This window comes from Coregonus lavaretus, assembly GCF_964263955.1.
Source record: "Coregonus lavaretus genome assembly, chromosome: 22".
In the NCBI taxonomy this organism is placed as follows: domain Eukaryota; kingdom Metazoa; phylum Chordata; class Actinopteri; order Salmoniformes; family Salmonidae; genus Coregonus; species Coregonus lavaretus.
In genome coordinates, this window is record NC_140009.1 from 29237358 (window position 1) to 29263586 (window position 26229).

The window sequence follows — 26229 nt, forward strand, 5'->3', positions numbered from 1 at the left end:
GATCCAGTTGCAGGAGGAATCCCTGGCAGCGGGCAGCTGTCCCGTCAAAATCCCTTGGTCACGATAAAGGAATCCCTCTGGGTGCTGGGGTGTTGGACGCCCTGGAGAACCCAATCCATCGCTTCTCCCAAGCTGGCTAGCATCGTAGAATGCTCCCGGACCCGCGCCAAGACTCCAGGCATGTGCTCCTCTCCTGCTGACTCCATGTCTTAGTGTGTGATTCTGTGATGAGTGATTTCGAAGGAGTCAGGCGCAGGAGGGTACATCACAGAAGAACAGGATTTATTCCGAAACACAGAGTTATGCAGTAATGCGTCAAAACACTCCAGTGCGCAAAACAGGCACACTGGAAACAACAAGGCACACTGGGAAATATCCCGGCGATACAAAATACAAGGAGCTCCACCGAGCTTCTCTAACCTCCACAATAAACAATCACACACAAAGACAAGGGGGCAGAGGGAACACTTATACATGTACTGATGAGGGGATATGAACCAGGTGTGTGTAATAAACAAGACAAAACAAATGGAATGATGAGATGAGGAGCGGTAATGGCTAGAAGGCCGGTGACGACGAACGCCGAAGCCTGCCCGAACAAGGAGAGGAGGCAGCTTCGAAGGAAGTCGTGACAGCAAGATCCTGCACTGCACACTCATGTTGTGCTGGTTGCCTGTGAATAGCATCCATAACTCCATGACCCCTCTGGAGTACTCAAAACTATTCATCTGTAAATGAGCTGAGTGCAACGAAGGAAGTGGGACACAAACACACGGGTCAACGAGTTGCTTACTCAATCGGCATTGAGCCAGCAAAACAACACACAATTAGCCTGACAAGCTGAAGACCTGTTGTCTAGCCAAGGCGGCAAATTGCATTATTTACGGACTGACTAGCTGACTGGCTTAAGCAGGGGGACACGTCTGGCACTGCAGGATTTGAGTCCCTGGCGGCGTAGTGTGTTACTGATGGTAGGCTTTGTTACTTTGGTCCCAGCTCTCTGCAGGTCATTCACTAGGTCCCCCCGTGTGGTTCTGGGATTTTTGCTCACCGTTCTTGTGATCATTTTGACCCCACGGGGTGAGATCTTGCGTGGAGCCCCAGATCGAGGGAGATTATCAGTGGTCTTGTATGTCTTCCATTTCCTAATAATTGCTCCCACCGTTGATTTCTTCAAACCAAGCTGCTTACCTATTGCAGATTCAGTCTTCCCAGCCTGGTGCAGGTCTACAATTTTGTTTCTGGTGTCCTTTGACAGCTCTTTGGTCTTGGCCATAGTGGAGTTTGGAGTGTGACTGTTTGAGGTTGTGGACAGGTGTCTTTTATACTGATAACAAGTTCAAACAGGTGCCATTAATACAGGTAACGAGTGGAGGACAGAGGAGCCTCTTAAAGAAGAAGTTACAGGTCTATGAGAGCCAGAAATCTTGCTTGTTTGTAGGTGACCAAATACTTATTTTCCACCATAATCTGCAAATAAATTCATAAAAAATCCTACAATGTGATTTTCTGGATTTTTTTCCCTCAATTTGTCTGTCATAGTTGACGTGTACCTATGATGAAAATTACAGGCCTCTCTCATCTTTTTAAGTGGAAGAACTTGCACAATTGGTGGCTGACTAAATAATTGTTTTCCCCACTGTATACAGTATTTGACTGCATGAGTAGGCTATCGTCTAATTCTATAACTTAAACACACACATACACATGTTATGTTATTATAGGGGTATGGATTTCTCAGTGGGTTTGAGTTATTTATTGTCATGGAGGATATAGAAATGAGAAAAACATAGAAAATCAGTGTAGCCTAAATAGGTGTGTATGTGTGTGTGTGAATGTGTTTGTTCACGCCCTGGCTCTGGGGACTCTTAAATGTTGAGCCAGGGTGTGGATTTTCATTGTTTAGTTTTCTATGTTTTTTGTTCTAGATCGTGTTGATCTATGTTGGCCAGGGTGGTTCCCAATCAGAGACAGCTGTAGCTCGTTGTCTCTGATTGGGGACCATACTTAGGCAGCCTGTTTGGCACTAGTCGGTGTGGGATCTTGATCCGTAAATGTTTGGTGTGTGTAACCTCAGGACTTCACGTATCGTTTCGTTTTGTTGTTTTGTTCGTGTTGTGTACTGAAATAAAGATGTACGCTTATCACGCTGCACCTTGGTCCGTATCTTCCGGTAACGATCGTGACAGTTTGACTCCATGTCAGAGCTGTCAGAGAAAGCACAGTGGTCTTCATCTGATAAACCATCTGAGTAGGCCTACCATTTTATCTGAGTACATCCCTATGGACCTACCTAATCAATCTTGGGCGTCGGAGACAGAAGCACATCGACGGTCTGGTCAAAAGTGCTTATTTCATGTATGCCTTTGTATTAACTTGCTCACTTCAATGGCCTTACGACATCTGTTAAATGAATATTAACACAGCAAAGATCACAACCAGGAAAAGGTACAGAAATATCTTCCTTCCAAGAATCCTTGTCGTAATTCATATGACATGAATAAACATGACCGCTTTTCGTGAGAGGACACGAGCTGTTAGAGTGCTTTCTAGAGCTCCTGCATTCCTTTAGCAGGCTTAAGTCACCACTGTCCTTATTAGATTCCACCATCTGTTACTCTAATGAAAAAAAGAATCACAAGTACATACATGAGGCGTTTTAAATTTAGACTACTCAAATTATTTTACAACCCATGATCCTTCACAGCCGAGCACTAGCTGTCCCCCTGTTGAACTCAGCACCCTCGTTCCCGTCTGCAGCCCCCCTGCCCCCGCCATGGATACATGAACCCAGGTGATCCCTTGAGAGAAAAATTTACATTCACCAAATTATTTTACAACCCATGATCCTTCACAGCCGAGCACTAGCTGTCCCCCTGTTGAACTCAGCACCCTCGTTCCCGTCTGCAGCCCCCCTGCCCCCGCCATGGATACATGAACCCAGGTGATCCCTTGAGAGAAACATGGACATTCACCAAGATTTCATCACTGGTCCACCCATTAAATCAGGGGCAATAGCAATATGTACCAGGAGGAGACTTGCACATAAAAGGACATCAGCAGTAGGCCTAGACATTGAACCATCAAACCTTTTGAGCACAAGCCAATTTTCACTCATTTGTAATGCAACGAATGTAATGCACCCAATGTAATAATATTTTAATTCACACTTCAATGGGTCGACTGGACCACATCTCTATAATGATACCCACGGTAAAGCACTCTGCATCTAGCTGTGGATAATCTTTAGGTTATCTTTATCTACAGATGAATCAATGACACAAAAGTCTCATTTAATGCATTTGATTTGACATTACCTTATGACCTGACCATTCTAATTTAGCTAGTTAGCTGAGTTGTGTGATTTGTATAAATTGGTTGGCTACTTTGGAATTGGCTGTTGAAATGACTAAATTAAAAGTGCAATAACATATAAACCTTGTTCGATCTTAATCTGTAGCCTATCATGTCCAGGCTCAGTAGATGCCAACTCAACCCCATTAGAAACAAATGGGCTGTTGAAGTCATCTGCCCCTTGTCGTAGTAAATATATTATGTTATAGCTTGGTCTGACTAAAATCTTGTGCATAACCCATCTTGTGTTGGGCCTTGGGATTTAATACAATGCACAAAGACTTCTATCTTGTCGGCCTTATCAGCAGGTGGCTATGGACAACACCCACGCCATAGGTCTCTCAGCTCTCCCAAACTCACGAGTTATTGCTCTGAGGACATACACACACACACCCCCCACACACACACACATACACACACACACACACACACACACATCATCATCGTTAAACATACACACACATACACACACACACATACACACACACACACACACACACATACACACACATCATCATTGTTAAGCACACACACACAAAAAACCCCTTCTCTTAGGAACATCTGAAGACAGAGAACCCGACTCAGAGCCAATGCAATGGAGATGACCTCGACCAACTCATCAGGACCAATCGGAAGATCAGAACTACTAGAATCAACCTACTTTATTTTATTGTATAAAATGTCAGCACACAATGTTTTGGGCGCGCTCTCAGATATCTCCCTACGAGATTGACGAACGGGTCCGTGCACGCGATTTCAGATATCTTTACCTCTGAATAAACTGCCTTATATTATACAATTATCCACCTTGTCCAAAAGTCTCTACTTGGTCTCCGTTCTCCAGTAAACTTGTGATCATCAACAAACTTGGTAGCAGAGGATGGTTTTCTAACTCTGAATTCGGTCCATAAAAGTTGATAGAGACAGGAGACAAGTAAGAGACGGATCTGAAAGGACGGGTGACCTGTCCGCAGGAGCAGCCGGGAATCCAGCTCGCCTCAGGAAACTGATCTAAACGGACGTCAATACAAAGGTAAGCAGAACCTGTTAAAACAAAATCTGCATATTGTATTGTAGGATAAACCAAATTATGATCAGTAGACTGGGCGTGAGTATGGATTACTGTGAAATTTATAACATATCTATTATGACTCAAAAGGCACATATGTAAAGATATCTGAATTCTTTAGGTTTTTACTGTTGAAATGTGACTCTAGAGAAGAGTCTAGTTACAGAAGTTGTGGTTCACGAGAGACGGACCCTTTTATTTATACTGTTGAAATGTGACTCTAGAGAAGAGTCTAGTTACAGAGGTTGTGGTTCACGAGAGACGGACCCTTTTATTTTTTGCTGTTAATATCTGAAATCTTAGGTTTTTACTGTTGAAATGTGACTCTAAGAGAAGAAGTCTAGTTACAGTGGTTTTTTTCCTGTTGAAATGCGGCTTTCTAGTGAGGAGCCTATTACAGAGGTTTTGGTCCACAAGCGATGGACCTTTTTATTTGATCCACAAGAGAAGGATCTGGTGACTTGATAAAAAGATTCAGATAGTCGGGTTGAGTTAATTCCGTGAGAATCCAAGTCCAGAAAAGGTTCTCCCGACTAGACGCCAGTTGAATGGTTTAAACGACTGGGAGTCTCCTTGAGGAGAATCAAAAAAATAAAAATAAAAATACAAGTTCAGATAGTCGGACAATTGGTTGACGTGGCACTCAACTATATGTACTGTGAGGAACTTAAACTGAATTCGTGTGTTGATGCTGATATGTAATAAAAAATGTAATTGTTGAAATGATAACCTGAATGTTGTGTAAGATTGGCCGTTTCATGAGACTAACTAGTTGATAACTTTTAAGAGGACCACGGAGTCCTATTTTGCTTGTTATGTAGCCGCTGCGCTAAAAGCTGACTTGAACTTGTTCCCTCTTGTGGAAGTTGGTATTTCCTTAGTTCCTAAAATTAGATTGGTAATTATTTTGGAAGCGCTCGAGTTTGTTAATATATTGTTCCAAAAGGGCGATTCTGATACCTTTTGGGAAAATATATAATAACTCGAATAACTGAAAAACAATAATAACTTTTGCTAAATAATTCCCAAAATTAAATTGGTAATTATTTTAGGAGCGCTCGAGTTTGCTAATATATTCTTCCAAAAGGGCGATTCTGATACCTTTTGGGAAAATATATAATAACTCGAATACCTGAAAAACAATAATAACTTTTGCTAAATAATTCCCAAAATTAAATTGGTAATTATTTTAGGAGCGCTCGAGTTTGCTAATATATTCTTCCAAAAGGGCGATTCTGATACCTTTTGGGAAAGTATATAATAGCTCGAGTACCTGAAAGACAATAATAACTTTTGCTAAATAATTCCTGGGATTAAATTGATGATTGTTTTGGGAGCGCTCGGGTTTGTTAATGTATTGTTCCAAAAGGGCGGTTCTGATACCTTTTGGGAAAATATATAATAATTCGAATAATTGAAAAACAATAATACCTTTTGCAAAATAATTCCTAAGAAAAAAGTATTGAACATTCTTTGTGTACGAGGGTGGGACATCAGAGATAAGTCTGAGTCAGCGCCAAGAATACATTGCTGGTTTCGGCCAGTGACGGGCTAAGTGCACCAAGATAGTCAAAAAAAAAAAAAACTGTATAACCATGGCAACCACTACCGTCCCAAAACTCAAGTTTAATGAATATCTAGATCAAAAATACAGGATAGAGCGGGAGTGGTGCCGAATGGTTTTTAATTCGATCTAAAAGTTGGTGCGAGAGGAAAAGGCAAATCATCGATCTAAAAAACAGACGAAAGAGTGACCTGAAAATCCTGGAGAAATCAATTATTCGTCTTGGCTCAGGAAACCTGATCAGAGCGCGCTCTTCTAAAAAGGTATGCAGAGCCTGTTAAAACGAAATCTTGCATATTGTATTATAGACCAATACCAAATTATGATCAGTAGTACTGAGCGTGAGAATGAATACTTGTTAAATAAATTTCCATCCTAAATGAATTAAGGCATACATGAGATATCTCGTACTGTGATTTATATGAATTAATCTATGTGAAGGCATAGTGGAATCATAGTATAGATCTATGTGGAAGTTAAATCTATGTGAAGGCATAGTGGAATCATAGTATAGATCTATGTGGAATTTGCTGTGTTTTATATTTTAACGTGTCTGTGTTATATCTTAAACGTGTAATGAATGATGGGAAGTTATAGTGAGACTTATGAGACCGAACACCAATCTGTGGAATTGAGTGAATTTGACCTAGGGTTTCAGGAACCGGGGACTGGGGAGACTGATATTGAAGTTGTGCATGATTCTAGAACAAGCGTGAGATAACTAAAGCGTGGTGTGTGCTGTGTGTAGAGATTACTGCATTGGTATATGTGACTGGAATTCTGATTCTTATGATAATAATTGCATTACAAATTATATAAATTAGCCTCTTTATATGCGAGGGTGTCATACATGAGATAAGTCTGTATTTGATACCGATAATACATCCAAGATAGAGAAAGCAAGATGGCAGGACCAAACATAACCATACCCAAATTCAATGAATACATAGAACAACGAATGACAGGGAGAGTAATGCCAGGTCCACCAAGGGAGGGAGGTCATATGCCCGCCCTTGATGTACAACAGATAGAAATGACTGATTATGTGAAGAAATTGACGGAATTTTCTGCAGCACTCTCTTCTCAGGCGCAGAAGGCCCAAGAGGGGGAGCTGTCGGGAAGTACGATGACACTGAAGGTAAACGTGGGAGGCTGGGTGAGGGTTAAAGTCCACAAGAGAAAGTGGCTGGAACCCAGGTGGACTGGACCGTACGAAGTGAAGGAGGTTACTTCACACTCAGTCCAGGTCAGAGGTAAATTAGGCGCACACTGACACCATCTAACTCATTGCACACCAGCCCCCACTCCTTCTAGATCACTGACAGAAGTCAGGGCTGATTTGAGCAGCGAGAACCAATCCTGACAACACAATGAAGAAACCCTTATGGGAACAACAATCTCACTCAGGGTGAAGAAGAACTTTTTCCCCCTGGGAGAGATTGGGAGTGTCTGAATGTTTGTATGTATGTTTTCTGATAGGAATTGGACTCCTGCTGGGCACTCCTTATGAGGTGTTGTTCTTTTACATTACATTTGAGTCATTTAGCAGACGCTCTTATCCAGAGCGACTTACAGGAACAATTAGGGTTGGGTGCCTTGCTCAAGGGCACATCGGCAGATTTTTCACCTGGTCAGCTCGGGGATTAGAACCAGCGACCTTTCGGTTGCTGGCACAATGCTCTTAACCACTAAGCTGCCTGCCGCCCCATATGAGTTTAAGGTTGTGGCGTTGTTTGATCATGTGATAAGGTTTAACTTGTAATCGGACCATAACTAAAGTGGTTGTAGAAGTAATGTATAGGTAGGGGAGAGCCAATAGGGGGCTCCATTGAACTATTATGGTTTATTTGGCATTTCAATGGCATAAGGTGAAATCTGTATGCATGAGGGGAATTCGATTATGTATTATTATAGTATTATGGACACTCCGTAATAAATAAACTGAACCAAACAAGACGTTACTACAGCAATAGAGAATAGTTAATGTTGTTACGTTAGTTCTTAAACCTGATGATAGAGGAAAATGCAGAACGCTGTTAGAGTGTGTTTTATTTAGGCTACTAGGGTGTTTGAGACGGAAGGGCTGGCTAGACGGGGGTGATGACGTGGCTGGATGTGCGACGTGAAAGTATTTACTTTGTGAGAATCGTAGAGGTTGTGGAGTGACTGGCGATGTCCCTGGTTCGAACACAGGTAGGGACAGTAGACAAAGCTTTCGCAGTGGGGCTATATACCTAGATTACTATGTGGATGTGAAAGGTTGAATTAGATAGCTTAAATAGAAGTATTCTAGACAAGTCTATGAAAATATGTTATAAGGTTACCATGCTCTCTCCCCGAAGGAGCAAGGGGAGGGTGAGAGACAGTACAGTTCGGATGGTAGGAACATCATTAAATGTATGCTAATCAACGATAGCAAGTATTTGTTTTATTAATTAGGGCATAATCAGAGAGAACAGTTAGATAAATTGAATAGCGAACTGAAATGGGTTAGCGGGGAAATACAAGATAGATGGACCATTTTGAAACGATAATTTATTTTGGTTAGGATGAAAGTATGCATTGGCTGTTGTGCTGGGGAATTATGGAGGACTAAAAGTGCCACAATTAAATAAATAAATACACCATTAAATAATTACTTAAATGTGTCATTAATTAATTAAAATTAGAATTAAATACATAAATGTGTAATTAAATGTATCATTAATTAATTCAAATACCGATTCATTTTATGTAAAATACATATATAATTATTTCACTATTTACATTTACATTTCATGATCCTGCATTGCAGTGATTCATGAATTACTTAAAACTGTCAAACTGACCCATCAAAGTCAGTGGGCGGGGCTAACGCGAATCTAGTCTGATCCATTGCTTTGGTCTGAAGTAGAGTAGGCCAACCTGGATAGAGACAATGGAGGATCTCCGTGAACTTTCCAGGGAGTTGGTTAGAGACATTTTAAACTTAGCAGAGGATGTAGAAGCAGGACCTGCTGACATTATCCGGAATTGATTTGTCTTGGCTTGATGCAGAGGGTAACCAATCAGGCGTTAGGTTCCGCCTACCAACTTTTGATGGGTCAGTTTGACAGTTTTAAGTAATTCATGAATCACTGCAATGCAGGATCATGAAATGTAAATGTAAATAGTGAAATAATTATATATGTATTTTACATAAAATGAATCGGTATTTGAATTAATTAATGATACATTTAATTACACATTTATGTATTTAATTCTAATTTGAATTAATTAATGACACATTTAAGTAATTATTTAATGGTGTATTTATTTATTTAATTGTGGCACTTTTAGTCCTCCATAGGGAATGGCGCCAGCCTGTAGTGGGTTATGGATTTGTTACATAAACTTATATTTTGGACTGGGGTGATAAAATAGGCTACAATTGTAGCATAATCAGAAAAAAGACACAATTTAATGTGAATTAGTTATTACAATTGTTGTTGATAGTTGTTACGGTTATTATCATTGATCCAGTAATGATATAAGGATAGTAGAGGAAGGTAGGGGATTTAATCTCATTTAGGGAAGTTATATTAGGAAGAAAATACCATTAAATGAGGGAACATTTGATGTAACTGTGATTGTATTGGCTAAAAACTCAAATATGACATATACAGGGAGGACAGGAACAATAGAAGGGAAGACAGGTTTTTCTAGGGGGTTGAATAAATAATTGATAAATGGATCATTTGAGATGAGATCACATGTAGCAAAGTTAGAGTAATCAATTAAATAATCATAGTATACTCGAGGAATTTTGAGTGGTTTAATGGATTAGTTAGGAGGAATTAGAATGATACAAACAATTATTGATGGGTTAAGACTGGGGATAACCAGGAGAAAGAGATTAGCTCATCTCGTTGGAATGTTGCCAAGGGCTAGGGGAGCAGTAGTGAAGTTAGGCCGTATTTAGGTCATAAAAGTGAGCTACCAAATTAGGGCCTGGCTATTTGTGGTTGTTTTTCAAATTGGGTTTTCAAATAAAAAACAACACACCTAGTATGATGTTTATAAAGCCTTGTTTCAATTTTGGGGGGTTTTCAGCAGGTCAAGGGTTATAGGTCTTAAAGGTGCACACAGTGAATTTTATGGATTTTTTTTAGGTTTTGGCTGAGTTTGGGGTATATATGATTTCTTATGAGAATGAATGTCATGAGGACTTAATGAACACTTGGGATAACTAACATTTATGAAATATTTAGAATAATGGTAATTGTTTAGTATACTATGGGATTAAACAGTTCGTTAAATGATTTCAATGGCCTCTGAACTCTGTTTTAACATTCTGGTGTTAATTAATCATCCACACTAGTACATTCTAAAGGCATGAGAGGAAGATTTTAGCATAGTTTATTTTACTAAGTTGAGGGTAATTTATAGTACTGTGAAAATTGTGAAGAAGATTATAATTTGGTAATAATATATTTGATTTGAACCATAAATAACAGAAGAGAGAGTGGAGGAATGGCAATTGGATAATGAAATACCGATATTAACTAAAGTGATTGTTTAGGTAGGTGGTAATATTGACACATGGCCAAATCATGTGTCAAAGAGGGGGATGGTTGGATTAAATATTAAATATATACGAAGGAGAGGACAAAATACTTTATTAAATATATACGAAGGAGAGGACAAAATACTTTAAAAAAAAACATGTATGATAGTTTATTAACCACACCTGTATGTCAGAGGTTTTGTGCCCCACAGGTGAACTAAAGGAGAAGGTGACCCACTCTATCTAACCAGGAGACTGAATCAGGCCTGGCGGGAAGGGCCCTACCAAGCACTGCCTTTGCCAGCAGAATAGCTGAGAGATCCATCTGGGTGCATGTCACACACTGTACAAAACCAGCTACACCTGACGAACAAACACAGAGTTAGGAGAAAGATCCGATCACCACTATGGTCCGGGGGTTGCCTCCTTAACGAAGATTCCCTTACCCTGTCTGATCATCCCTGTGTGAGTTCGATAGAAGGTAAAGCAATGGGTTGGCCTCTGGCATCTGACATGTTCTCAGGGCAAGGGTGGGGATTCATAGGTCTCCCGACGGTAGGTAGCTGTCTGATTGTGGGGGCCATATTCCTAACACACACGGACCCTCCTGTTTCAGCCAGAAGTGGTAGTTAACCTAACACAAGTTGAAAAGGCATAGGAGACAGCTAGACGTAGGGAAAGGGGAAATTCTAGAGTAAACCTCTCTGAGGGAGGTAGTGAGACCGGGGCTGTGATAAAGATAGTGCAAAACTATAGACCTGGAGGAAGTAGTACAGGTGGAAACGGGGTATAGAAATCTTAACCTGTGGTTGGAATGGATTCAGTATACGGCAACAACTATGTCTAAAGAAGACTGTTTTGCCTGTGGGACAGCCAAACCAGGGTTAACAACTACTCCGTTCCCCTTGACAGGCTTTAACTCTCTGTCAGGTTTTTCCTCCATGCAAGCCACCTGGGAATGTGGTGAAAGAGTCTTATGGTAACTTGCACTATCTGTTTCCCCCGATAACAAAGTCATCCCGACCTGGGTTGCCTCAGTTTGAAGTCACAGGGGATTCTAAATTGTTTTTCTAGTCTAATCTCTCCTCTTTGTTGCAGCAAGAGGATTTTAGGAGCCAAAAAACCAGGCCCGTGCTGACATCTGATGGATGTGTGGTGATAACTGATTGTGAACTCACCTACATACGCAAACAATCAAACGTGTCAGAGACTGGTGAGTTGTCACATAGAAAGTAGGACCTCCTCCCGGGAGCCTTTGATGAAAGGATATATATTGATGGGATCCACAATCAGATCGCAGCTGAGTTTGAATCAAGTATTTTCTGATGGCCAACAATTAATAAAAATGTAGATTGGATAAATTATATTTAATATAACCAGCAAAATATTTATAAACCACACTCGTGATGCAATAAAGGGATTAGCTGAGCAGACAGCGGCAACTAGCTTAATGACATGGCAGAATAGAATAGCTTTAGATATGCTTTTGGCTGAGCGGGACGGGGTTTGTGTTCTGTTTGGATATATGTGTTGTACTTTCATCTCCAACAATATAGCACCGGACGGGCCTGTGACCAAAGCGCTTGAGTGACCATCACCACTGGCGAACGAACTGGTTAAGAACTCTGGTATTGATAGCTCCATAAACGATTGGTTTGATAACATATTTGGTAAATGGAAAACTATTGTTGTGACTATTCTGGGTGAAGTTATGGCCTCTATGGGTATACTTGTTCTTTGTGGATGTTGCCTTATTTCCTGGCTGAGTGACTGGTTTGGTGAGTACTCTTCTATGGTGGTTACTGGATTTCTGACCCTAGTAATTGTGTTTTTGCTGTTAATGTGTTGTGCTGCTTGCATCGTCCCTTGTCTCAGGAGGTCAGTGGTAGGAGTGGTGCAGGCGTCAGGTATGATGCTGTTGTTACCGGCCCAGGATGATGCAGGTGACTCTGCTGCTGACTCTGAGACCAAGCTGGATGATCCATGTTTTGCCTAGTAAAATACATACACGCATTTATTTTCAGTTCTTGCTCATTTATTACCTTATGTTTTTACTAACCACTGTGATTGTTTATTCTTCCTGATGTGAAGGTAAAGGATTCCTGGGTGGCTGGTAGCCAACTCAGTACATGTTAGGTGTAGGGGAAGAATAGAGGGTTAAAATTATTATTTTTATTTTCTATTAACATTAAATGTTGTGATTTAATTTCCATATCCTGTTATTCTTAAGGGTGATTATACTCTGTTTAGAGTGACACCATAAAATTGTTGGGTTTTATTTTTTGGATCTGTATGTGATGAATAGCTTGGAAGGAATGCATTAATGAGGAGCACTGTACTGATATGGATTGTTTCACATAACAGGCCGATAAGAACACTCTCTCTTTGTTGTCTGTGAAACTGCCCTTGAACATGGGTACATGGAGTACAGTTTTTGGGGGCTCGTCCTTTTGGGTGCTGACTGTTGTACTATTAATAAAAACGTTGATAGAATTAACTGCATACATTAATGTTAAAAATTAGGCAATTGGACACAACAAGGTTTTGAGGCGGTGCATGGCCAGTTGGCTGCAACCTCTCTCATGGCTTTCCAAAATCGTATTGCTGTCGACATGCTCCTGGCTGAAAAAGGAGGAGTATGTGCTATGTTTGGTGAACAATGTTGTACCTTTATTCCCAACAATACAGCCACAGATGGCAGTTTGATAATTGCCCTGGAAGGGTTACAAACTCTTAATGGTAAGATGAAGAGCCACTCAGGGGTGGACACTTCAATGTGGGACTCTTGGATGGATGCGTTTGGTAAATATAAAACGCTTGTTTCTTCTATACTTGTATCCATCTTAATTTTGCTGCAATTCTAGTGCTTTGTGGATGCTGTTGCATTCCATGCATACGGACGCTGACAACCAGGATTATAACCACCGCTATTGATCCACATCCTGCAGATAACGGTCAGATGTTTCCTTTGCTTGCTATTGACGATGCTGACCAAGGATATCTGGATGATGAATAGCATTTAAGCTTTTTGTCACGTCTCTTGTGAGACGTGAAGAGGGGGAATCAAAACTTTATCTTCTGATAAAGTTTTCCCTATTTTGCCAATTACACTGTTAGCTTGTGTCACGTCTTAAGTTTTCCTTCTTTACTGTTACTTGGTCACGTCTCTGGGGAGACGTGAAGAGAGGGATTTGTCGTAGTAAATATATTATGTTATAGCTTGGTCTGACTAAAATCTTGTGCATAACCCATCTTGTGTTGGGCCTTGGGATTTAATACAATGCACAAAGACTTCTATCTTGTCGGCCTTATCAGCAGGTGGCTATGGACAACACCCACGCCATAGGTCTCTCAGCTCTCCCAAACTCACGAGTTATTGCTCTGAGGACATACACACACACACCCCCCACACACACACACATACACACACACACACACACACACACATCATCATCGTTAAACATACACACACATACACACACACACATACACACACACACACACACACACATACACACACATCATCATTGTTAAGCACACACACACAAAAAACCCCTTCTCTTAGGAACATCTGAAGACAGAGAACCCGACTCAGAGCCAATGCAATGGAGATGACCTCGACCAACTCATCAGGACCAATCGGAAGATCAGAACTACTAGAATCAACCTACTTTATTTTATTGTATAAAATGTCAGCACACAATGTTTTGGGCGCGCTCTCAGATATCTCCCTACGAGATTGACGAACGGGTCCGTGCACGCGATTTCAGATATCTTTACCTCTGAATAAACTGCCTTATATTATACAATTATCCACCTTGTCCAAAAGTCTCTACTTGGTCTCCGTTCTCCAGTAAACTTGTGATCATCAACACCCTCCAGTTCAGTGGAGATCAGTGGTATCACTTCAAGGCTCTCCCCTTATACTGAGGCTAGCACCAAATATTTGTATAACTAAACCAAGACAGACCATAGCCTTTCGTTTCCAATGGGAACAAATTAGGCATAGTGGGCAGAACAAGCAAGGAGGTGGGCAGAGCCAAGCACGAGCTAGCGAGATCGTATTGGCGCGTTCTAGCATGCTTCTGCATATTTCCGTTAGCGCCTCCTCTGTGAAATGCGCGTGTGCAATAACTCAATTCGCCTTCGCACTCCTAAACAACGCGATTTAAAAAAAACTTTTGCAAAGGGTAAGGTCTACAAAACTTAGTCCACTCTGTTCATAACATATTCTAGTTTTGGGAACAGAAAACGGTATTGAGATCAAACGTTTCATCGATGAGAAAATTTGCAGAATGTCGGCCAAAATCCATCTCGTTCCATCTCCCAGTGTGCTTCCTCTCACTACCATATTTGGTAGTGAGGGGAAACGCCAAGCAGATACTTCACATTTATACATCCGGTGTAATATCTCTCATTGTTCTATCTGTGCTAGCGCCACAGCAGTACTGGTATATACTATACATGCTTCATTTGGTGGTGTAATATGGGACTGATTATGATAAAGGAGCGATATGGGTTGATATGTGCAGCCCTACAGAGTTACACTGACGCCTCGATCACACCGACAGTGTTTGTATTTTGGTACACCAGAAGTACATTCATTTCCAATGGAACGCTGCGTTTCCTTGCAGCATTGCGTTGTTGAGCGTTCAGTGTGGTGCATACGTTGGATTTATCGAACGTATGCATCAAACTATGTGTACATGGCTTGACAGAAATGGTAGCAGAAGGCGAATGTTGAACTTTTGTTGCACACATATCCATATGATGCTCCGTACTATTTTGCGCAAACCCTTGTCGGTGTGATCGAGGCGTGAGTGTACAAAACCTTCATCTACACTGGGGGGCGTTGCAGTTCTTGACATACTCAAACCGGTGCTTGTCTTGCCTATTCACCCTTTGAATAGCACACATACACAATCCATGTCTCAATGTTTAAAAATCTTTCTTTAACCTGTCTCCTCCCCTTCATCTACACTGATTGATGTGGATTTAACAGGTGACAACAATAAGGGATCATAGCTTTCACCTGGATTCACCTGATCAGTCTATGTCATGGAAAGAGCATGTGTACCTAATGTTTTGTACACACAGTGTGGTTCTCAATTACCCATCTGGAGGTAAAATGATATTATTGTAAGCCTACAATACTATATTTATATACTGTTATATGTATGTAGGTTAGGAGATCCCAATTTTTTTTTAACCTCTTTTAGAAGAAATAGGGAATTATTTACATAGTTGAATGTGCTGACAACAAAATCACACAAAAATTATCAATGTAAATCAAATGTATCAACCCATGGAGGTCTGGATTTGGAGTCACACTCAAAATTAAAGTGGAAAACCACACTACAGGCTGATCCAACTTTGATGTAATGTCCTTAAAACAAGTCAAAATGAGGCTCAGTAGTGTGTGTGGCCTCCACGTGCCTGTATGATCTCCCTACAATGCCTGGGCATGCTCCTGATGAGGTGGCGGATGGTCTCCTGAGGGATCTCCTCCCAGACCTGGACTAAAGCATCCGCCAACTCCTGGACAGTCTGTGGTGCAACATGGCGTTGGTGGATGGAGCGAGACATGATGTCCCAGATGTGCTCAATTGGATTCAGGTCTGGGGAACAGGCAGGCCAGTCCATAGCATCAATGCCTTCCTCTTGCAGGAACTGCTGACACACTCCAGCCACATGAGGTCTAGCATTGTCTTGCATTAGGAGGAATCCAGGGTCAACCGCACCAGCATATGGTCTCACAAGGAGTCTGAGGATCTCATCTCGGTACCTAATGGCAGTCAGGCTACCTCTGGCGAGCACATGGAGGGCTGTGCGGCCCCACAAAGAAATGCCACCCCACACCATGACTGACCCACCGCCAAACCGGTCATGCTGGAGGATGTTGCAGGCAGCAGAGCGTTCTCCACGGCGTCTCCAGACTCTGTCATGTCTGTCACGTGCTCAGTGTGAACCTGCTTTCATCTGTGAAGAGCACAGGGCGCCAGTGGCGAATTTGCTAATCTTGGTGTTCTCTGGCAAATGCCAAACGTCCTGCACGGTGTTGGGCTGTAAGCACAACCCCCACCTGTGGACGTCGGGCCCTCATACCACCCTCATGGAGTCTGTTTCTGACCGTTTGAGCAGACACATGCACATTTGTGGCCTGCTGGAGGTCATTTTGCAGGGCTCTGGCAGTGCTCCTCCTGCTCCTCCTTGCACAAAGGCGGAGGTAGCGGTCCTGCTGCTGGGTTGTTGCCCTCCTACGTCCTCCTCCACGTCTCCTGATGTACTGGCCTGTCTCCTGGTAGCGCCTCAATGCTCTGGACACTACGCTGACAGACACAGCAAACCTTCTTACCACAGCTCGCATTGATGTGCCATCCTGGATGAGCTGCACTACCTGAGCCACTTGTGTGGGTTGTAGACTCCGTCTCATGCTACCACTAGAGTGAAAGCACTGCCAGCATTAAAAAGTGACCAAAACATCAGCCAGGAAGCATAGGAACTGAGAAGTGGTCTGTGGTCACCACCTGCAGAACCAGTGCTTTATTGGGGGTGTCTTGCTAATTGCCTATAATTTCCACCTGTTGTCTATTCCATTTGCACAACAGCATGTGAAATGTATTGTCAATCAGTGTTGCTTCCTAAGTGGACAGTTTGATTTCACAGAAGTGTGATTGACTTGGAGTTACATTGTGTTGTTTAAGTGTTCCCTTTATTTTTTGAGCAGTGTATTTGGCCCCAACTGTAATATACACTGAACAAAAATATAAACACAGCATGTAAAGTGTTGATCCCATGTTTCATGAGCTGAAATAAAAGATCCCAGAAATGTTCCATATGCACAAAAAGCTTATTTCTCTCAATGTTGTGTACAAATTTGTTTACATCTCTGTTACTGAGCATTTCTCCTTTGCCAAGATAATCCATCCACCTGACAGATGTGGCAAATCAAGAAGCTGATTAAACAGCATGATCATTACACAGGTGCACCTTGTACTGGGGACAATAAAAGGCCACTTTAAAACGGGCAGTTTTGTCACACAATACAATGCCACAGATGTCTCAAGTTTTGAGGGAGATTGCGATTGGCATGCTGACTGCAGGAACGTCCACCAGAGCTGTTGCCAGAAAATGTAATGTTCATTTCTCTACCATAAGCCGCCTCCAATGTCGTTTTAGAGAATTTGGCAGTATGTCCAACCGGCCTCATCAATGACGTCTGAAGCTTCGTTTCATAACTTGCTTTTTCAAACTTCCCTTACGAAAAAAGATTGCAGTCAGAGTGCAGTATATATGCAGTACACTGCAGTATAACTGCAGTTAGAGTGCAGTACAACTGCAGTATGCTGCAAATACTGCGTCCAAAATAACACCGTTTTTTTTACTGCAGTAAATTTGCAGTGTAACTGCAGTTAGAGTGCAGTGTAACTGCAGTTAGAGTGTCACTGATTTCGCCTTGGTTATGGGGCTTTCTTCGAATCCAAGCTACTTTCAAACACCGACCTCTACTGGACACCATATTTACAAATATAGTTAGGATTTTGTACGAAAAGTTCCACCTGACTGGTAGCTCAGCAGCTAATGTAGTGATCTATGGAACATTCAGGACAGTGAAGGTGTGAGGTCGACTCCCATTAAAGGCACACAATTTTGAAAATTGTTTTATGTGTAACCACACTTTCTGCACTGTTCAAATAATTTGTTTTATTTAGTATAGTATAAGCTTCTGTGTTAAGCGTCCTAAATAATGCCATATATTCTGTTTTTGAGAAATAGTCAACTTCAAGGCAAACCTGATGAAAGATGTGATCCTTGTATGCCAACTAATTATAGGCTACTAAAGCCAAAGATTTACCGCTGAGACACAGAGTTTTGATGAGGATAGTGGAGAGAAAAAACGTACATCTCAAGCTGCTATTTATTGCTGACCAGCAGATGTCACTAATGTGCATTGTGAACAGATAATGAAGCTCCGAGTAATTAACAGTTTTTTGGCACAATTTGGTGAATGCGCTGAAGCCTTCATAAAGCCTCGGTTTCCCATCAATAGTTACAAATATTTTGTGTCTAAAACTAACAGTGAAATCCGACTCATCATCTCTGGCTTCAAAACCTAAATCGAAACTCTCGTCTGTAAAACTGGCTGCTACTGCAGAACGAGAAAGTAGCCAGGAACTATTAGAAAGAGGAGCATCAAGGAGCCTATTGGAAAAGGGGGTGGGTTTTTCCTGGCAGTTCTTCCCTGCCTGGCACCATACTTCAGTGCCTGGCACAGGACGCGGGCCGCAGTCGGACCATATAGTACAAAACAGCAGTTGAGTTAGATTGTGCGCAGATTGTCCACAGGGGGGCACAGTGAGCTCACGGCTTTGCCTGATCCACAATTTTCAGGTTGACCATTCAAAACAGCATTTTTGAGGCATTCAGGAACTCAGCTGAACTCATCTACACCAGGCAAATGGTCAGACATGGCATGGCAAATATATAAGGAACAAATCGGTAGTTTTGTTGGTATAGCCTACACACCAGCAGTCCATGTGAGTTTATCATAGATGTAGGCTTAGAGTGTAGTTTATACAGGCTCAATCCTGTTGTTGGGTAGCCTATGCATAAGAATTGATCAAATTCTCTGCTAACAATGTCCTAAGATTATGTTAATTTCAACTGAATACTGTATCGGATTCATCATGGACATATCTCTACATCATATTGAATAATGTGATCTCTCATGTAGTCTCTCTTCTGGTTTAGCTTTTGTTGCACTTTTCTGTCATTGTATATTTAATAGATTGTATGAGAATGCCTCTATTGAGCTCTCCCTCCCACTCCGGACATTCTTCCCCATCCACTACCCACACACCCACCCTGGGTCACACAACTTGGCTTATGGAGAAATGAGACTCACTGAGTGTTCCAATAGTGGTTTCACTCTGAGGTCCAGATCTATTGACGTCGTTATTTTGATAGCTGGTTATTGGATAGAATACCAAATTCCACAATTCAGCAAAATAACTTAGGACAATTACATTTGTTCTCATGTTAGGATCTGCTTGAATTGTTCACAACCAAAAACCTTACAGTGTCATATTTGTTCCAATGAGGCCAACATAACTTATTCAACTCATCAATGGTAATGGTGAAAGAAAACTAAAAGCCCTATCCATAAATTCAACATATTTTCCCCATTCAGACGCATTGATCCCTGAGCGCAGCATACTGCATAGGAAGAAATTACCCATCACAGAGTCAACTCTACGAGGGCAATAACCACAGGTAGCACAATCTATAAAAGTTTAATGTGTATTACACCTATATACTGTATCTCTCCAGCCACTGGCTTTGTGGTGTTCACCTGTAACTGATGAGGCCGTCATGGGTGGCTGCGGCTGCCTGCCGTGTCTCAGTAGAGATGTGGGCCCAGGGTGGGGAGTGTACATTGGCCTTTTCCCCAGGGTCCCACAGGAAAAGAGAGAGGAAGTATTACGAGAGGCCCAAACACACATCAGGCCGAGCCAGGAAAGGAAAGGGGAGGCAATGGAACACCTCCAGCACCCCCTCAGATCTCTGTCAGGCCCAAGCTGCATTGCGGTGTGTAGTGCCAGTGGGTCAGAGTCATGCTTTTGTTTTGATTTCTCTCCAAGGCTGGGAATAAAACCCATCACTCTGACTCACAAATGTTGGATATTGGCTATCTTTCTTTCACTAGCCCTTTTTTTCTTAGATGAATTTCCTCTTGTAGCCGTTCCAGATACAGCTCATAGATGAAATAGTGCTGTTATTGTCTCAACATTTCCTGGACCTGCTCAAGGTCATTGTCCCATGAATATTTTAACGTGCCTGCCTCTGAGAGTGAATAATGATTTTACAGAGAGTGTTCTTAGTTTAATCTCTTCTCTGAGGCCATTATCGATTTGAGCAACAGTGACGCAGGTAAAATCCCCATAATAACACAAAGCTGCGTTTGTTCTTATTTATTCATGAATACAAATAAAAAATAAAGTGGAATTGAAGTGAGTTTGACCTGTGCCATCCCTACCCAGCCATGCAGGTTATAACGTTGCATGCGGACAAGCTTGCACAACCCTGTTGTGCATATGTTTTGTCTCTGTTCAAAACATATTACATTCCAACTCACATCATGTGAGCACAGTACTGTTACCATATCCACAGGAAGTAGGGGTGCTGCAGCACCCCCTAAAAAATCATACAAAAATAAATGAAATAACAAACATTTAACAAATATTATTTTCACAAAAGTAGTAGACTGGGCCTTTACTAGTCCTGTATTAGCGGACCGATTTAGCCGTCTTCCCATGGCTATGACTGTTACCATCTGTTTTGGTGTTATGTCCATAATCCATCCTGAAAACTATTGCCTCATACTCTGTAGAGGGAAAGATATGGAGACCAAAGGAAGGAAAAACACTGCCTTGGCTAGTTTCTACACTGAGTGTACAAAATATTATGAACACCTGCTCTTTCCATGACATAGACCAGTGTTTCCCAACCCTGGTCCTTGAGTACCCCCAACAATACACAGTTTCACACACCTCATTCAACTCATGGAGGGACTGATGATTAGTTGACCAGTTGAATCAGGTGTGCTTGTCCAGGGTTACAATAAAAATGTGTTCTGTTGGGGGAACTGGAGGACCACGGTTGGGAAAAACTGACAACTCAATATTAGGAAGGTGTTCTTAATGTTTTGTACACAGTGTATATACAAAGCTTTGTAGAAAGAATGACCCGAATACCATTTATTTCAATACCACTGCTTCAGTGATATGTGATATACCACATCCCTGGCATGAACACAGAGATACAATGTAATAGTTTTGTATTTAATTCTGTGGGAATGAATATGTCACGCACATAGATCACCACCATCTGAAACTCAAAAGAAAAAAAACTGACAGCGTACAGAAACCGCACGCCAGCCACCCTAACTTCCCCTATTCCTCTTGACAACTTTTACAAACAATGCTCAAATGCAAATGCTGTCACCAATGTCATCAGTTTGCTTTGTTTTGAGTCTTCCACTTTCACTGTCGTCACAGATCCCCTTGGGATCGGTGAGTTTCTTGAAATATCACATCACAGATGACTTAGTGAGTGATATCCTCCTTCTGGCATTATGTTATGGCCTCTCCCTCTCTCTCTCTCTCTCTGGTGGAGGGTGTGTGGGACAGTGAGGGTAGCACTTGAGAGCTTATAGCCTGTTTGTGAAGAACAATGTCAAATCAAATCAAATCAAATTTTATTGGCCACATGCGCCGAATACAACAGGTGCAGACATTACAGTGAAATGCTTACTTACAGCCCTTAACCAACAGTGCATTTCTTTTTAACAAAAAAAGTAAAAAGAAAACAACAACAAAAAAAGTGTTGAGAAAAAAAGAGCAGAAGTAAAATAAAATAACAGTAGGGTGGCTATATATACAGGGGGGGTACCGGTGCAGAGTCAATGTGCGGGGGCACCGGCTAGTTGAGGTAGTTGAAGTAATATGTACATGTGGGTAGAGTTAAAGTGACTATGCATAAATAATTAACAGAGTAGCAGCAGCGTAAAAGGATGGGGTGGGGGGGCAGTGCAGATAGTCCGGGTAGCCATGATTAGCTGTTCAGGAGTCTTATGGCTTGGGGGTAGAAGCTGTTGAGAAGTCTTTTGGACCTAGACTTGGCACTCCGGTACCGCTTGCCGTGCGATAGCAGAGAGAACAGTCTATGACTAGGGTGGCTGGAGTCTTTGACAATTTTGAGGGCCTTCCTCTGATACCGCCTGGTATAGAGGTCCTGGATGGCAGGAAGCTTGGCCCCAGTGATGTACTGGGCCGTACGCACTACCCTCTGTAGTGCCTTGCGGTCGGAGGCCAAGCAGTTGCCATACCAGGCGGTGATGCAACCAGTCAGGATGCTCTCAATGGTGCAGCTGTATAATTTTTTGAGGATCTGAGGACCCATGCCAAATCTTTTCAGTCTCCTGAGGGGGAATAGGCTTTGTCGTGCCCTCTTCACGACTGTCTTGGTGTGTTTGGACCATGATAGTTCATTGGTGATGTGGACACCAAGGAACTTGAAGCTCTCAACCTGTTCCACTACAGCCCCGTCGATGAGAATGGGGGCGTGCTCAGTCCTCTTTTTTTTCCTGTAGTCCACAATCATCTCCTTTGTCTTGGTCACGTTGAGGGAGAGGTTGTTGTCCTGGCACCACACGGCCAGGTCTCTGACCTCCTCCCTATAGGCTGTCTCATCGTTGTCGGTGATCAGGCCTACCACTGTTGTGTCGTCGGCAAACTTAATGATGGTGTTGGAGTCGTGCCTGGCCATGCAGTCATGGGTGAACAGGGAGTACAGGAGGGGACTGAGCACGCACCCCTGAGGGGCCCCCGTGTTGAGGATCAGTGTGGCAGATGTGTTGTTACCTACCCTTATGTAACAGCAATTGTTATACCAGTTCCCTCCATGAGAATCTCTCCATTTAAAATTTTTGAGGAGATTACTAAATGTACATGTAATGTGTGACACAAACAGCTGCAGTGTCCTAGCACTGAGTATATGCATGGAACACATTATTTAAGCATTGAATTGTTGATGGCTCCTTAGGCCAATTACTTGATTCAGAACTGGTTTACTGTCAATCTTAGACAAAGATTGGCATCATTATCAGAAAATAATGGAACAATGTGTTATCTGTTTCACATTCAAACAATGTACGCACACAGCCATGCCTGGCCTGTGGACAAAGACCTGCGTATAGTGCTTTGGACCCTGTGTGCGCAATTCTTTGGAATTATAAACACAATAAACGTCTGGGAACACAGTACAGTATCTTTGAGTTCCATCCTCTCCCTGCTTTCCGGGAGCTGGCTCTTGGAAAACCCTGGTGAGTCAACATCCTCTCTCTTCATGAACAAACACTGGACTGACACATCCAGGGCTGTTCTGACACACAGCACAGTGCAGTGGTGGCTGTTTTCACAGTCTGTACATCCATTTCTGAGCCTCTGCTTGTTTGGTTGACTTACATGTGCTTGAAATTATGGAAGATTAGGCTTCTAACACTGAATGTATGTGCTGTACTGTACAGTACAGTATGAATGTGACTGTTTTTCTTCAACATCCCAGAATGCTCTGAGTTCCAGAACAGTCTGAACCCGACCACTTCCCCTCTCTCTAGACACAGGAAACGGTTACTGTCGCCGCTTCCCTTCTTGTGCTTCTAACCCAGAAAAGACGTCCACTTTAAGAAGTGCTGAAGTACAGCCAGGCAGGCGTCCCTCAGACAGCCCCCCCCCCCCCCCCCGCAATAACTGCAATAATAATATAATATAATAATTATTACCAACAATATTTGTTATCTTGGATCTTTAACTACATGTACATTTAGGACATTTCCAAACTTGTAGAGTGAGTCCAGCTCTGACGAAGATCATTCGCCTTGAGTCACTTCCTGCTATTGTGTGTGAGGAGGGCATTCTCAGAGTGGGAGGGAGGGAAATGAATTTGAAATGTGTCCTTTTTACATCACACACTCTGTCCTCACAACTGTTGGAAAATAAATATTTAATGAGAGATAGAGAAGAGAGAGATTAGAGAAAGAGCGAACATTGGCAGAATCCATAACGGTTTCTGTGAGCAAACATTGTAAACCCATTAGAAAGAGGAACCTGCATTCACAAACGGATAACTAGAGCTGAAACCCATCACTCACCAGCTGCACCACTACCACAACATCTAAAATAGATTACACTTGCTGTTGTAAGGAATCTTAGATGTACTGGTAAATCAAAGTAAAACATTTACTCTGACCCATTCATATGGGGTTAAATCTTGCCACATAGAACAGATGCATTCTCTCCCTCCATAAAGAGTGCATTCAGAGGGGTGTGCTTGCAGCTGTTGTACTTTCTCTAGAAGTTAATCTGAGAGACCAGCAGAACACTACATCCTGGTAAACCGTTCAGCAGTAGTATAGGGAAATAAAGGCATATTCATATAGAGACACATTCACACGTCACTCACTTGTGCGGGAAAATGGGGTGTGTGTCTATATGTGCGTCTGTGTGATGCGTGTGAACTCTACTACTATTTTCGCAGAGTGCTTTAGCTCATCACTTTTATTAGAGGGACATTTTAGATTATGATAGACCTTTAGATTACCTGCTGTTATCACTGCACACAAAAAGTGTTAATATCCACCATTAGTGTTATTTTTCCAATGAAGGTCAATATTTTGGCACGTCCTTAGTACAACGAGAACGCCACCTCTCCACACAAAGTGCACTTTGTTTCAGGGAGCAGTCTAATAAACTGTGAGTGTTGATGCCAGCCTGTCAGTGTTGAAACTATGACCAGCAGGTTAAGGATAGGGTTGTCAACGCAACCAAATATCAACATTTGATACAGAACTGCTTTAACTCAGCAACATTTCAGGGTTTTCGAGCATGTACTGATCGTTTCAGGTCCTGCCACATCTTTGACTAGGACATTCCAAAACTACATGTTTTGCTTTTCAGCCATTCTGATGTAGGCTTGCTTGCGTGCTTTGGATCAATGTCTTGCTGCATGACCCCGCTGCGCTTCCACTTCAGCTCATGGCGGACGGATGGCCCTACATTCTCCTTCAGAATTCTCTGATACAGAGCAGAATTCATGGTTCCTTCATTGATTGTCAGTCTTGACCATTGGTATGAGGTTCTTACTGTGGAATGCAGCGTTTGGTTTTCGGCACACATAACGGGACCCATGTCATCCAAAAACTTGACTCAAGTTTGCCATAAAGCACCTGGAAGCACTTGAATGATCATCCAGACTCCTGGAAGAATGTTCTATGGACAGATGAGTCGAAAGTGGAACTTCTTGGACGACATGGGTCCCATTATGTCTGTCGAAAACCAAACACTAAAATAATAGTATTAGGTTTTGGTTGATCTAAAAACATTCACTGACAAAAATATGCAAAAATAGAGAAAATCAGAAAGGGGGCAAATACTTTTCTATGGCACTGTATCTTCTGCTTGGATAGTTCCATCTGTGCCACTAACTTAGTCTGGCTTTAATTCCAGTTTGTCTGTAACGTATACGCCAGGAGTCAGGAAGCAGGTGTAGAAGGTGAGTTTAATAATGAACCGATACAGATGAACAAACATGAGACCCGTACTGAACGTAAGAGAAAATAATACTACCTAATGACTGATGTCAACTGAGGGCTAAATAAAGGGGGAGTAATCAAGGAGAAAATGATGACCAGGTGTGTGTAATGATGGGGAACAGGTGTGCGTAATATAGTTGCCAGGGCCAGTGGTTAGTAGACCGGCGACGTCAAGCACCGGAGGGAGGGAGCAGGAGTAGGCATGACCGTACCCCTCCACTCATGCACGGCTCCAGCCGCAGGACGACACCGGCCAAGGCCCCAAGGGCGAGGAGTGGGCCGGTCCGGACGGCGGAGATGGAAATCCCGGATGATGTTGGGGTCCAGGATGTGGGCCACCGGGACCCACAAACTGGGGGCTCAGCTTCCGGCAGGACAGGCAGAGTGGGAGGTTCCTGGTGGAGAGCCAGACGCAATCACCAGGATGGAACACGGGAGCCTCACTGCAGTCGCGGTCCGCCTGATCCTTCTGACAGCGGAACCACTCGTCCACTGCAGGAGCCTCAGTCTGGCTCCGAGTCCACGGAGCCGGGGCCGGCTGATATTCCAGGATGCACTGGAAGGGA